General features: G+C 41.4%; 1 pseudogene; it reads left to right on the top strand.

Annotated features, from left to right (window-relative positions):
• Nucleotides 1-10470, top strand: part of LOC138818543 (leucine-rich repeat-containing protein 14B-like) — a 77862-nt pseudogene extending 67392 nt beyond the window's left edge.
• The last annotated feature ends 1700 nt before the right edge of the window (nt 10471-12170 follow it).

The following is a 12170-nucleotide window of genomic DNA, read 5'->3' as shown; positions in this document are numbered from 1 at the left end:
TCTTCCTGGCCTTTCAACTGCAATCCTCAGATCTCATCCTCAGCTAAGATAACATGTATGAGCCACCAGCAACCAGCTGGAATACTTGGATTTTCTTGCTTTTTTTTGATCCTCTGGGGCAAGCCAGACAAAATGTAACATTTTCTTTTACCAAATAAGAAAGAGAAACTTTTAAATCCAACTGTATGTGATCTGTTAGAATGAAGAGTTTTAAATTTTATAAAAACTTCATATTTTCATTGTGCTAATACGCAGAATCTTCAAAATCCAGAAAATATTCATTCTGATTATTATTATTATTTTGTTGTCTCAAAAAGAAATTGAGGCATTCCTAAATGGTCGTGTTATTCTTTCCCATATTTTCTTTTAAAAGGTCTTTGATGTGCCTCTAAATGTTACTGGTTTCTGCAAGATAAAAGAAATTCCCTAGTACCACTTGAAATATAATGCTCTCCGTTAGAGTTTATGAGAAATTTCTACCTTCCACATAAATTATCACTTCAGTTAACTCTGTTAGTGTAAATTGTGTCTCTCTTAGGAGCCACAGATTTGCTAAACATTAGTCAAAGAAATAATAGAAGCCATTCTTATAGGAAATGATCAGTTAAAACAATACTTTTGTTTATGAGTATGTGTGTTGTGATTTGGAGTTTTTTCATAGAAGTCGTGGGGATGGAGCACAGGGTCTTGTGCACACTTCACAAGAAGACTACCACTGAGCTGCATCCCTAGCCCCTTGTGTGTGGTTTTGAAATCATGATGTCACAAGCCTGTAATAGAAATCAGTATAGCAATTCTGGGATTTGCCATGCATTTATGGAAACGCTGAGGAAAGATGAATTTTTAAAAGTTCCTGGATGTGGTTTTCATATCCTAACATTAGGGAAACATTGAGAAAGAACAAAAATTAGTAGGTTTCTTGAGTGCTGAGAACAACCATTATCATTTGGGTTTTTTTTTTTGTTCTTTTGTGCTAGTACTGGGGCTTGAGCTCAAGTCCCTTAGCCCTTTTCACACAAGGCTGGCTCTCTACCATGTGAGTCACAGCCACAATTCTAGTTTATTTTGTATATAATTGGAGATAAAAGTCCTGACTGGATTAGCTGCAAACTGTAATCCTCAGGTCACAGCCTCCTGAGTAGCTAGGATTACAAGCATGAGCCACTCATGTTGAGCTGTCATTTTGGTTTTTATCAGCCCATGAAACACATCTTTAATACTAATTTTCATGTTTTGACATTTTAAACTGTGGTGAATTATAAATAACCAAATTTCCAATATATAAGTGTTTAAGTTACATTGCTCATATTCATAGTGTTGTGCAACCATCACCAGTATTTAAATTTTTTATTGCTTCAAACAGAAACTGTAGAGCACATGGGCAGCAAAGATGGCGCTGGGAGGGAGTAGAGTGGGCAGAGCCCAATTTACCTTCTGATCAGTTCCTAACCAGTCCGTGAAGGCTTAGGTGCATGATAGGGTATGACCTTGACAGTGATTGGTTCCTCTTCCTCCTTTGCCTTTTTGTCTTTAAAAAGGGCTGCTCTCTGTTAATAAATGAGTTTTCTACCTGCTGGATTTGGCTCCCTCCTGGGTCTGATTGTCTCCCGGGCTGAGGGAGGCTGGGGAACGGGCGAGCGCCGCACTTACCTTTCCTCAGACCCCGTCCATCTTTCGTGGGACGGACAAAGACCCGACAGAAACTGTATCATCATTAATCAATAAATTGTCACTCATCTCTTCCTCCCTCTAACTGTGGACAATCTCTAATCTGCTATCAGTTTCTGTTGTCTATTCTAGATATTTCTTATAAGTACAATCATACATGAGCTATGCTTTTGTGTCTGGTTTGAAATACTTAGTTTTATAATGTTTTTCAAGGTTGGTGCAATCCATGTTACAGCATGGACAGAGTGTAATTTATTTCTTGTGGCACATTAATTTCCACACTATGAGATGCCATATTTTGTTTATTCATTCATCTATAAATGAACATTCGGAAGGTTTCTCTCCAGTATTTATAAATAAGGCTACAATGAACACTGGCATCCATGTAAGTTCTATTGTCCATTGTTTGTTTGTATCTTTACAAATAGAATTGTTGAGTCATATTGTAATTCTATGTTAGACTCTTTGAAGATTCACCAACTTGTTTTCTATGTGGTTGTAACATTCTACATTCTCATTACCTTAGCTGTGCCAAGTCTTTTTTTCCTAGTCCTGGGGCTTGAACTCAGGGTCTGGGCACTCTTCCTGAGCTTCTTTTTCTCTACCACTTGAGCAACACCATCAGTTCCAGCTCTCTCAATTTATGTGGTACTGAGGAATTGAACCCAGGGCTTCATGCATGCTAGGCAAGCACTCTACAACTAAGCCACATTCCCAGACCATTTTCTGTATTTTTTTTAAGTCACAGTCATTGTAGAAGGCATGAAGCAGTATCTTCCTGTGATTTTGATGGCATTTTCCTAGCAACTTTGGGGTTGCTTAGTGGTGCTTTATCTCTCTGCTTTGAAGAAATGTTTGTTGAAGTTCCACAACTATTTTAAAGTGAATTTCCTTTTGTGTTACTTGATTGAGGAGTTCTTCATATATTCTCTGAGGTTAAAATCTATAATATATAGTTATTTTCTCACATTATTTAGGTTTTCTTTTACCTTTCTTGGTAATGAAACTTGGTCTGTTTAAGAATCGTATCTAATTTTTTTCTTTGGATAAAAAGGGATACAAAAGTTCTTAAAATAATAATAACAGCCATAATTAAAAATGCCATGGGTTTTTCTGTCAGAGGTTCATTGTTCTTAGTGTATAATAGATTAATTAACCTCTTTTCTTGTGTGTGTAAATGAAAGCTGCTTTTAGTTAGGACCTCTAGAGTTTTTCAGAGGTTAAAAATGATAAAATTTGATAAAACTAAGTATTTATTTCACTTATAGAACAACTTTCTCTCCTCAACCTGAGTAATTATTGATACTATACTATTGGAGTTAGCTAATATTAATTAGAGGAAGGACTTTTTATCAAAGGAAGGGATTGTATAAGTTGTGGGAATACATGATGTATTGAGGAATACTTACAGGTTTCTGATATATTTTAGAAAAAAATTAAATTTAAGAGAATCTTCATCAGGCTGGGAAGTTGGCTCAGAGGTAGAGTGCTTGCCTGGCATGCCTGAGGCCCTAGGTTCAATTCCTCAGCATCACATAAGCAAAAAGAAAAAAGCCAGAAGTGGCATTGTGGCTCAAGTAGTAGAACGCTAGCCTTGAGCTGAAGAGCTGAGGGACAGTGCCCAGGCCGAGTTCAGGCCCCACAACCAGACCCCGCCCCACAAAAAAAGAGTATCTTCATCATAGAATCTACAGAAGTTAAATGAGTCGTGAACAAAGTTGAAGTTTGCCCAAACGCACAGAGTACAGAGATGAGACCAAAGTGGGTAAGTACTACCTGGATCTCCTTACTGTGAAATATCCTCCACATATTAATGGGATAAATGGAACTTTTCCCAAGCACACACAATTCATACCCTCAAGATAGAAGCGATTCCATTCAAGTATAGGCTTTGGAGGAATTTAACATTCAACAATAATTTTAAGAGATTCTTGATTATAGTAGACAAAAAGGATTATATTGACCTTTCAGTCTCAAAGCTTTATCCCTATTAGAAAATCTTCAAAAAATGATTTTGTGACTTTGGAGAAAATAATTAACTATAAAGCTTCATAAATTATATTAGGAAAATAAGTTCATAAAATGAAGAGTTGATGCGGAGTTATGAAAGACTTCATACTATTTTTCAAAGTCTCTTGGAATCAAAATCTCTTCTCAGTGTTTTGAGAAAGTAGAAATGTATCTAGTGTTAGAATCATGGATACCTAAAACATTGAGTCATCCCAAAATTCATTGTATCCCTGAAAAGTACGTAGAGTTCTAGTATCTTAATGGCACTCTCATGTGGAACCCAACTATTTGTCTTGGCATTTAAAACTGGGGAAGTGTTTTCCAGGGAATGAACCTTTAAAATATTCTTTTCTAAATAAAACAAAGGAAAAATCTTTCTTAAATAATTCTTTAAAAGGATTCATCAGCTGCAGAAATCTGACCTTATGGGTATCCGGGATGTGCAGGTACAGCAATGCCCTTGTGGAAGGGCTCTGGGAATATGGAACTACACTGAGCTCCTGGCTAGAATATGCTGCCAACTACAGGCAGAGCCCTGTGCAGTTAAGTGACCTATTGAAGTCCTCATTTATTTCTTTGTCATTGAAGGCAATTTTTTTTGGGGGGGAGGTCCGGTCGTGGGGCCCTTCTGGGCCTGGGCACTGTCCCTCAGCTCTTCAGCTCAAGGTTAGCGCTCTACCACTTGAGCCACAGCGCCACTTTCGGCTTTTTTCCTTTTGCTTATGTGGTGCTGAGGAATCGAACTCAGGGCCTCAGGCATGCAAGGCAAGTGCTCTACCACCGAGCCACCTTCCCAGCCCATTGAAGGCAACTTTGAGATAGTGGTGCAGGCCCTGGAATCAGCAGGTATGGCTGCTCTGCAAATGCACTGCCCCTCATTCAGGGAAGACAGCTTGAGCCCTGGGTAGCTTCTGCAGGTGTTAGGCCTAGCCAGGACAGGTTAGCTGTGCAAGCTGGAAGTGGCCCACAATGTGCGGCTACATGCTGGCATGTGCAGCAGTTGTTAGCCCAGGTGGGATTCCCTCGTCTGACTTCACTCATCCTCCACATTAAGGCCTTTGACACACCCTTCACTTCTGTCCCAACTTCTAAGCATGAAGACTGCCTCCTTGGCTCCATCTCCTGAGAGCTCAGTCACATGACTTACCTGATAGAGCTGAGTGTGGCCCTCTCCATGCTGACAGGGAAGATCCAGATTCTCCTAGGGTGAATCTCAGAGACTGAAAGGAGGAGGGATGGGTCAAGCACTCTGGTCATTGGCTTCACAGGCTGTAGGGGCACTGAGTGATAGGTAGAAGAACAGCTTATTCACAAAGCCCCAAGCTCAATGCTCTCTGGAGCTGCACATAAGAGAGCACAAAAGAGAAATAAAGAAGTTGGAGGACCAGGAGTGATCCAGAATAGTGAGGGACCTCAGGGGACTGCTTCTAGTTAGAAAGAGACAATGTGTAAGGTAGGCATCAAAACCAGGCTTGCAATCCCAACACTCAGAAGCCTGATGATATCAAGAGGGGCATGCACAGACAGTGAGGGACTCAGTCAGAGACAGGGCCCAGCTGCCCCTTTGCTGATGCTTGCTGCCAACACTATCTAAATCAGAATTAATGGATTGTGGATATGGTGCCTCAGTTGGGGATGTCTGGCTTTCCCTTCCTGGCTCTACAGTAATGGATTCTTCTATTGTTAGAGTAATGGCTCTTTTTTCTTACTAATGCCTCATTTCCTCTGTAGCAAGCTCTCAGAGTGGATGTTCTCTCCAGGATCATGTACATAACTCCTTTCATATGAAAATGGTTGTTGATAAAATCTGCCATTTAGGTGAGATGAAGACAAAGGTTTCATTGGTTCAGGTTAATTCTGAACCACACAGCAAGCCCAGCAGCTGTAGACTGTCTGAAAGCAAGGGAGCCAGCCTGCATCCCAGTGAACCATATTTATGGACACAGACATTTGCATTTCATGTAGCATCATGTGTCACAAACTATTTTCATAGACTGCATGCAGTCAGGTAAGAACAAGACTTGCCCTGCAAGGTGTAGTCTTTGTTCTCTGTGGCAGACAAGCAGATGGATTGCTCACATCCATTGTTGCTCACATGGAACTCCTCTGATTAGTGCTGATTATTCCATGTTCTACAGCCCGTTCAGGACATGATTGAGAATGCTGGACCTGGCCAATTGTGCTCTGAACCATGTGGACATGAACTTCTTGGCAGACTGTATCCATGCTGCCCAGCTGGATGTGTTGCACCTCAGTAGACACAATCTGCTTCATTTATATCCCTCTACTTTCCTCAAGCTCCGGCAACAGGTTGCCCAGATAGTGCGGGTGTGGACCCCAGTGGAGTGTGCTATTACCCATAGCTATGTGGTCATGATGATCCTGGGCCTGTGTTCCTGCCTCTATCTCTAGGAGCTCAAGTTCCTTGCTAACCTGCTGTCAGCCTGCACCCTCAAGCGCCTCTTCTCTGCACTGTGTAAACTCCCTGAACTTCATTACATGGAGTTCCTGGTGCCTAAGAAATACTACCTGGAGAGTACCAGGATGAGCTGGCCATGTCCACATATGATCAGTAGAAATATGCTTGATTGCAGAAGAGCTGCATGCCGTGCTACTATGGGCCAAGCAGGAAGACATCCCCACCTCCCACCACTTTTCTGGAGTTTTCACCCAATAGTTAATGAGACCAGCCATGAGCTTGGTGCTTTCTTGCTTCAAACTTTCAAAACTGCTTTAGAAAACTTTCCCAGGGGCTGGGAAGGTGGCTCAGTGGTAGAGTGCTTGCCTTGCATGCTCGAGGGCCTGGGTTTGATTCTTCAGCACCACATAAGCAAAAAGAAAACCCCGGAAGGGGCGCTGTGGCTTAAGTGGTAGAGTGCTAGCCTTGAGCTGAAGAGCTGAGGGACAGTGCCCAGGCCCAGAGTTCAGGCCCCACGACTGGACCCCCCCCCCAAAAAAAAGAAAACTTTCCCAGAACATTAAAACAAGTAGAGTAGGCCCTTGAATTGTGCTAAGGAAATGTCTTGCATTTCAACCAGCCCTGTTTCCCAGAGATCAATCCCTATATCAGATCCTAAGGCTAAGATGTAAGCAACTGTAGTTTCAATGAAAAACCTTTGTTAGAGAAAGCTGTAGATACACATGACAGGCAATGTAGGAAGAAAACATGCCTTCTAAATGTGACATCGGAAGCCCTGGGGTTCAATTCTTTTTCCTTTTTTGTGCCAGTCCTGGGGCTTGAACTCAGGGCCTTTGCACTGCCCCTGAACTTCTTTTACTCAAGGCTAGCACTGTACCACTTGAGCCACAGCACCACTTCTGGTGTTTTCTGCTTATGTGTTGCTGAGGAATCGAACCCATGAATTCATGCATGCTAGGGAAGCATTCTATCACTGAGCCATATTCCCAGCCTCCTGGGATTCAATTATAGGACTAGGTGAAGCTGTTACAGCAGAGGTCCAGGCGTTGTGGTAGAGTTTTCAATTGGACCTAGGGCAGCATGTGCTGGAAGCAGTAACAGGGAAAAATCAGATCACTTGTCACAGAATACAAATAAAAGGTAATGGGTACATTTCTTATCAAGCATTGTTGCCTCCCACTTTGTTTCCTCTTACCCTCCCTAATAAGAAATGTACTCATTACCTTGCTCATGTACTCATGTAATTGTAACTTCTCTGTAAGGTATTTTCACAAATGTGTGTGTGTGTGTGTGTGTGTGTGTGTGTGTGTGTGTGTGTGTGTGTGTGTGTGTGTGTGTATAAATACAAATAAAAGAAGATCTCATAGAAAAACAAACAAGAGAAAAAGACTGAAAATGAAAAGTAAAATGGAAAGGGAACCCGACTTTTGGGCCTAGCAGAAACTCAGCAGATCTGGTAGGAATTGTTCTGCATGGTGTGCAATATTTCCTGGAGAATGTTTGCAGGGAATAGAAGCAGGGCTGGTTTTTGGTTGTTACCAGTGGCTTTGTGCTTGTTTTGCTCTGCATCCAGCTCAGTGAAAGCCTGATTTGAGGGTATCTCATGACTAAGAGATGCTCCAGTATTTCTTAGTAAAATTCATATTCCATTTTCTGCTGAGCAGCTAGATTCATTTGACCACCAGCCTCTACCACTCCCAAGCCTCGTCCTTTGGTTCTACTAATCAGAGCCAGCCCTAGCTCTGGGAACAGGCATTAGAACTCTATTCTGTTACAGTAACATTCTTACCTGCCAGTGGCAGTCAACAGAGAGACCCAGTTCTCCTTTAGAGATGCCAGAGACCTTCTGCAGCTAGCTGAATCACAACTAGCTACCAACACTTTTCTGTTCAAGAGTTCCTATGACTCTAACAGAAGTCACATACTGGGGACTCTTTTCATTGCTCTCACTAAAACGCCACAGCACTGTATAACCTGATGTCCCCACATTCTGCTGCAGGAAAGGTAACAGGCTGGAATCTGTGCAATTTGGCTTGAAAAATTTGTTACAGTGAGTGAAAGATTGATTCCTGCCTAATTCCTCCAGCTCAAGCAAGACACCAGGTACAAGAAAACAAGCGTGGCCACATGCCTGTCAGCAGGCAGGTTCCAATCTGTGCCTGGCCAAGGATATAACACTTGGTCCCCAGGGGACAATAGCCCTTCATCCAGTGTAGAACATTCAACTTGTGGGCCTGGTCAAGGAAGTCTCCTTGTGGCCTAAGAGAGCATAAGCCACTTTTTATTTTCTGCTTCTTTGTGAAAACAAGCCCTATATAAGTCCATCCAAAATATAGTCCCTCAAACAACCTCCAAACCTGAAAGGTCTATGTACATTGCTGGCAATAAACAGTCCCCACCTGTTGATCATTGGGTCTGGCCTATTCCTTTTCTGTTTTCCTCCATTTTCTTAACAGTGAGAATGCTGAAACAGGTATGTGGGTTCAGGAGACAATCATTCCCAGGTTGCCAATGGATGTTCATGGCTACTTCTAGATTTTAGGTCTGATCCTACTCTATTCTTACTTTGAGGTTACCTGAGATATCCTTAAAACAAATTCCCCTCATTAGTGTCTAAGACAACTTAATCACTGTTATTTCAATTCTTACAGGGTCTGAGAATGAGTCCATCAAAGTGGGCTTAGAGATTAAAGAAGTTTGTTAGGTGTTACAGAAGTTGTCCTGCCAGGGACAGTGTAGACTTGGGAGCAAACACTATGACCCTAAACATGAACACAGCCTAGGCTATTGAAGGCAAAAAACACAAGCAGGTACAAGCTGCAAAGTTGTATTAATATGATAACATCAACTTTTTTTTTCAAACAAGGGACTTTTACAATGGCAATTTCCTGTTATTTCATTCCTCAGTTTCAAGCAAGAGATTATTGCATTCCTCAGTTCCCCATAAGAGGTTAATATTCTGACTCAGTGTCCTTGCTTGGTCTTGGGGTCTTTTATCCTAAGAGATCCTTACATTCCCCTTTCTTTTTGTAACTGAGTCAAATTCTTGACTCTTTTTCCTGACTCAGGAGGCTGTACTGGGCCTGAAGGGCCATCAGCTTGACAGTCCCAATTATTTTTTCTATAAGTGATATCAAAGACTTAACCACACAGGAACCAGTAATAACAAGTAGAAGAAATAGTATAATTGCTGGTGGCTAGAGATACTAGCCACCAGGCCAAAAGGCTTTGAACCCATACTAGATCTAGTTTAGCAGATGGTTGCTGGTGGAGTCCTTCACACAGTTTACCTAGAACCTTTATGTTTTCTTCTCCAGCCGTGATTCATTTACACAGTATCAGCACTCTTCCCTTAGAAAAACATAGGTTCCCTCTTTGGAAGCTGTGAGAAGGTCTAGTGCCCTATGATTCTGCAAGGCCACCCCCGCTAGAGAGTTCAGTTGTCTTTGTATGCATGCCAGAGACACTGAAGAGGCATGAGTATCCTCATCTACCCTCTCCTCAAATTCTTGAGCAAGTTTTAAACTATGTCTTACAGCACCTCCAGCAAAAGCTGCTCCTCCAACAGAGGTAACCAGACTCACCCCTAACATTATAGGAATAAAATCTGTCCTCTTGGTTAAGAGGTGGGATAACAATCTCTGAAAATTTTCACTTTTGGTATAAAGATTTAATTGGGGAACTGCTAATATCAAAATCCAAGAGGCCAAGGTTGGATTAATGTATGACCATAGGCTTCCATTGCACCAGAACATAGTAGGAGAAGGGGTGTGACATCAAGATACCTGAAGCAGTTTGTCATATTCCACAAGTTGAGTTGGTTGGTAAAATTAAATTGCTACAATCAGGGACATTACAATAGCAGAAGTAAGAAAACTGTCCCCTTGTCTCTTTGATTTTAAACTGCCAGTGGTAGTTAACATCATTTAGAGCACAGAAGCATAAATGAAAAATTATGATGAGATAAGTCTTAGCTTGAGAGGCTTTTCAGGGTCCTTATACACCATCCATTTGTCTCTTCTGGTAGCAGGGCCACCTTAAGTGGTGAAGTGTGCATCCAGGACCAGATCCCATTCACCTTGACAGTGGTTGGAGCTGTTAGGATAGCAGTATAAGGTCCTTTCCACTGAGGATAGTTAGTTTTTTTTAATGTCATATGACCCACACAGTGTCTCATGATCAGTAATTAGGGCCAACTACAGGGGCTGCCTGCAGGAGTGCCTAAAATTGGGAATGGAGTTCCTGTTGAACAGTCTGCAGTGCCTGTAAAGACTGGAGCAGTCATCTATGTCAACATTGCAGTTTTTAAGCGAGGACACAAGAAGGATGGTCTGCCAAACATCATTTCACAGGGCATAAACCCTTTGGAATAGACAATGCAATGGGAGCGCAAAAGGGCAAAGGGAAGGAGTCATTCAGTCATGGTAAATTTAAGAGAATCCCCTCTCACAACGAGTCTACCTGGCTGCTCTAATAGGCTAAACCAGCATCTAGATTGAAGTGGGCATATCCTTCCTCCCTACCATACAGATAAACATAAAGAATAGTTCCACATCAATTCACCCATCCTGACTCTATGTATATGAAAGCTAGTTTAATTTCATACCAACTTACTCATAAGCTTCATTTTTAAGACATACTCCTACCATTTGTTACATACTTAAACTTTCTGGGGTTTGTCTTCTTCCCCTTTTCACTGTGACAAACATTTTAAGACAATCCTTATTTTTATATCCTTTTTTTTTTAAAATCCAGATGAGATTTTTTTTTCAATTACTTTCTAAGGCTTTCTTTACTACACTCTTTCTTTCCCTGAGTTTCTTTGTGGCTTTTGGGCCCATTTTGCTTCTTTGGCTTGAGGAACCAGGTTATTAGAACTGCCTCAAGGCATCCCTTGGGTGGAGAATTTTGTTAAATTTTTAATTCTAATAGCAGGGGTGAGTTTCATTCCTCTTACTACCTCCATTGATAAAGATCTCTCCTTTATAGCTATTGTTGGAAGCGGCCTTTTACCACACCCAAACCAAGCAAGGCTTTGATTGTAGAGTGGATTTCTAGTTTCCTAATCCTTGAAGTGCCTGAGGCAAGCCAGTGATATCATCCTTGCCCTCAATATCTACTGTGGGAATAGAGAGAGTTACTGGATATCACTGAAATAATATACCACAGACTCAGTTTCAGCAGATCCAAAGCAGCTTTCCACTGGGAAGCAGTCAGAGGTGATGGAGTCAGGCAGGAGTCCAGTCCACTGTCACTATGGTCAACATGGTCAGGATGACAACATAGATTTCCTTCCAGATGACTATAAGGCCGTCCTTGAACTTTATCCAGAAGGGTGGGTAGAAGCAGCAGCAGGGTCCCACACCGACTCAAAAGGGTTATCACACATTTTTCTGGGCTGCAAATTTCTACTAAGACTGGTTAAGGATATGTGGCATAGGCTTGATAGGCGGGTGTCCAGCTGGTTTTTAAGGCAACATTTGAGGCAGTGGCCCAGGACAATTGACCAGGGTGACAACTTTTATTAGCTAGATAGTTCTTTTAATAAGGCTTGTAACCATTTCCAAAATGTGCAGTCTCCACACTTACACACTGTTAGCACTATGTCCCATGCCTCTTCCTTTTCAGATAAGGAAAAAATTATTTCTGACCCCTTTTTGTGGCCATCAGTACTTTAATACAAGAACACATACACAAAGACATTAGAGAGGGATATGATACAATTCAAATAACATCTGGAGCTTGAAAATATTGTGCAAATGTGAATGTCTTAGAATCAGTAAATGAGAGTGGTTATATAAGATGTTAATAGTATGTTCGTAGTAAAAAAGCAGTGAAGAAGTATGTGGGAACTCTCACTACTCTTTGCAACTCTTCTTTGAGTTTAAAATAATTTCAAAACAAGAAGGCTTTCAAGACAAGATATGGCTTAAGTATATCCATCCCATATTTTTTGGTTTTGTTTTTGAGAAAAGTGTTAAATCTTTGAAGAGGAAGCATTCACCCAAAGGGAGACAAAACATTCAAATCCAACTTTGACTCCCTAACCTGTGGCATATATCTCTGAATTTTT

The sequence above is a fragment of the Dipodomys merriami genome, unplaced genomic scaffold (assembly GCF_024711535.1).
Source record: "Dipodomys merriami isolate MVZ:Mamm:240054 unplaced genomic scaffold, mDipMer1.0.p SCAF_775, whole genome shotgun sequence".
NCBI lineage: Eukaryota > Metazoa > Chordata > Mammalia > Rodentia > Heteromyidae > Dipodomys > Dipodomys merriami.
The sequence above is the reverse complement of the archived record's forward strand: the minus strand, read 5'-3'. Positions and strand labels throughout refer to the sequence as shown.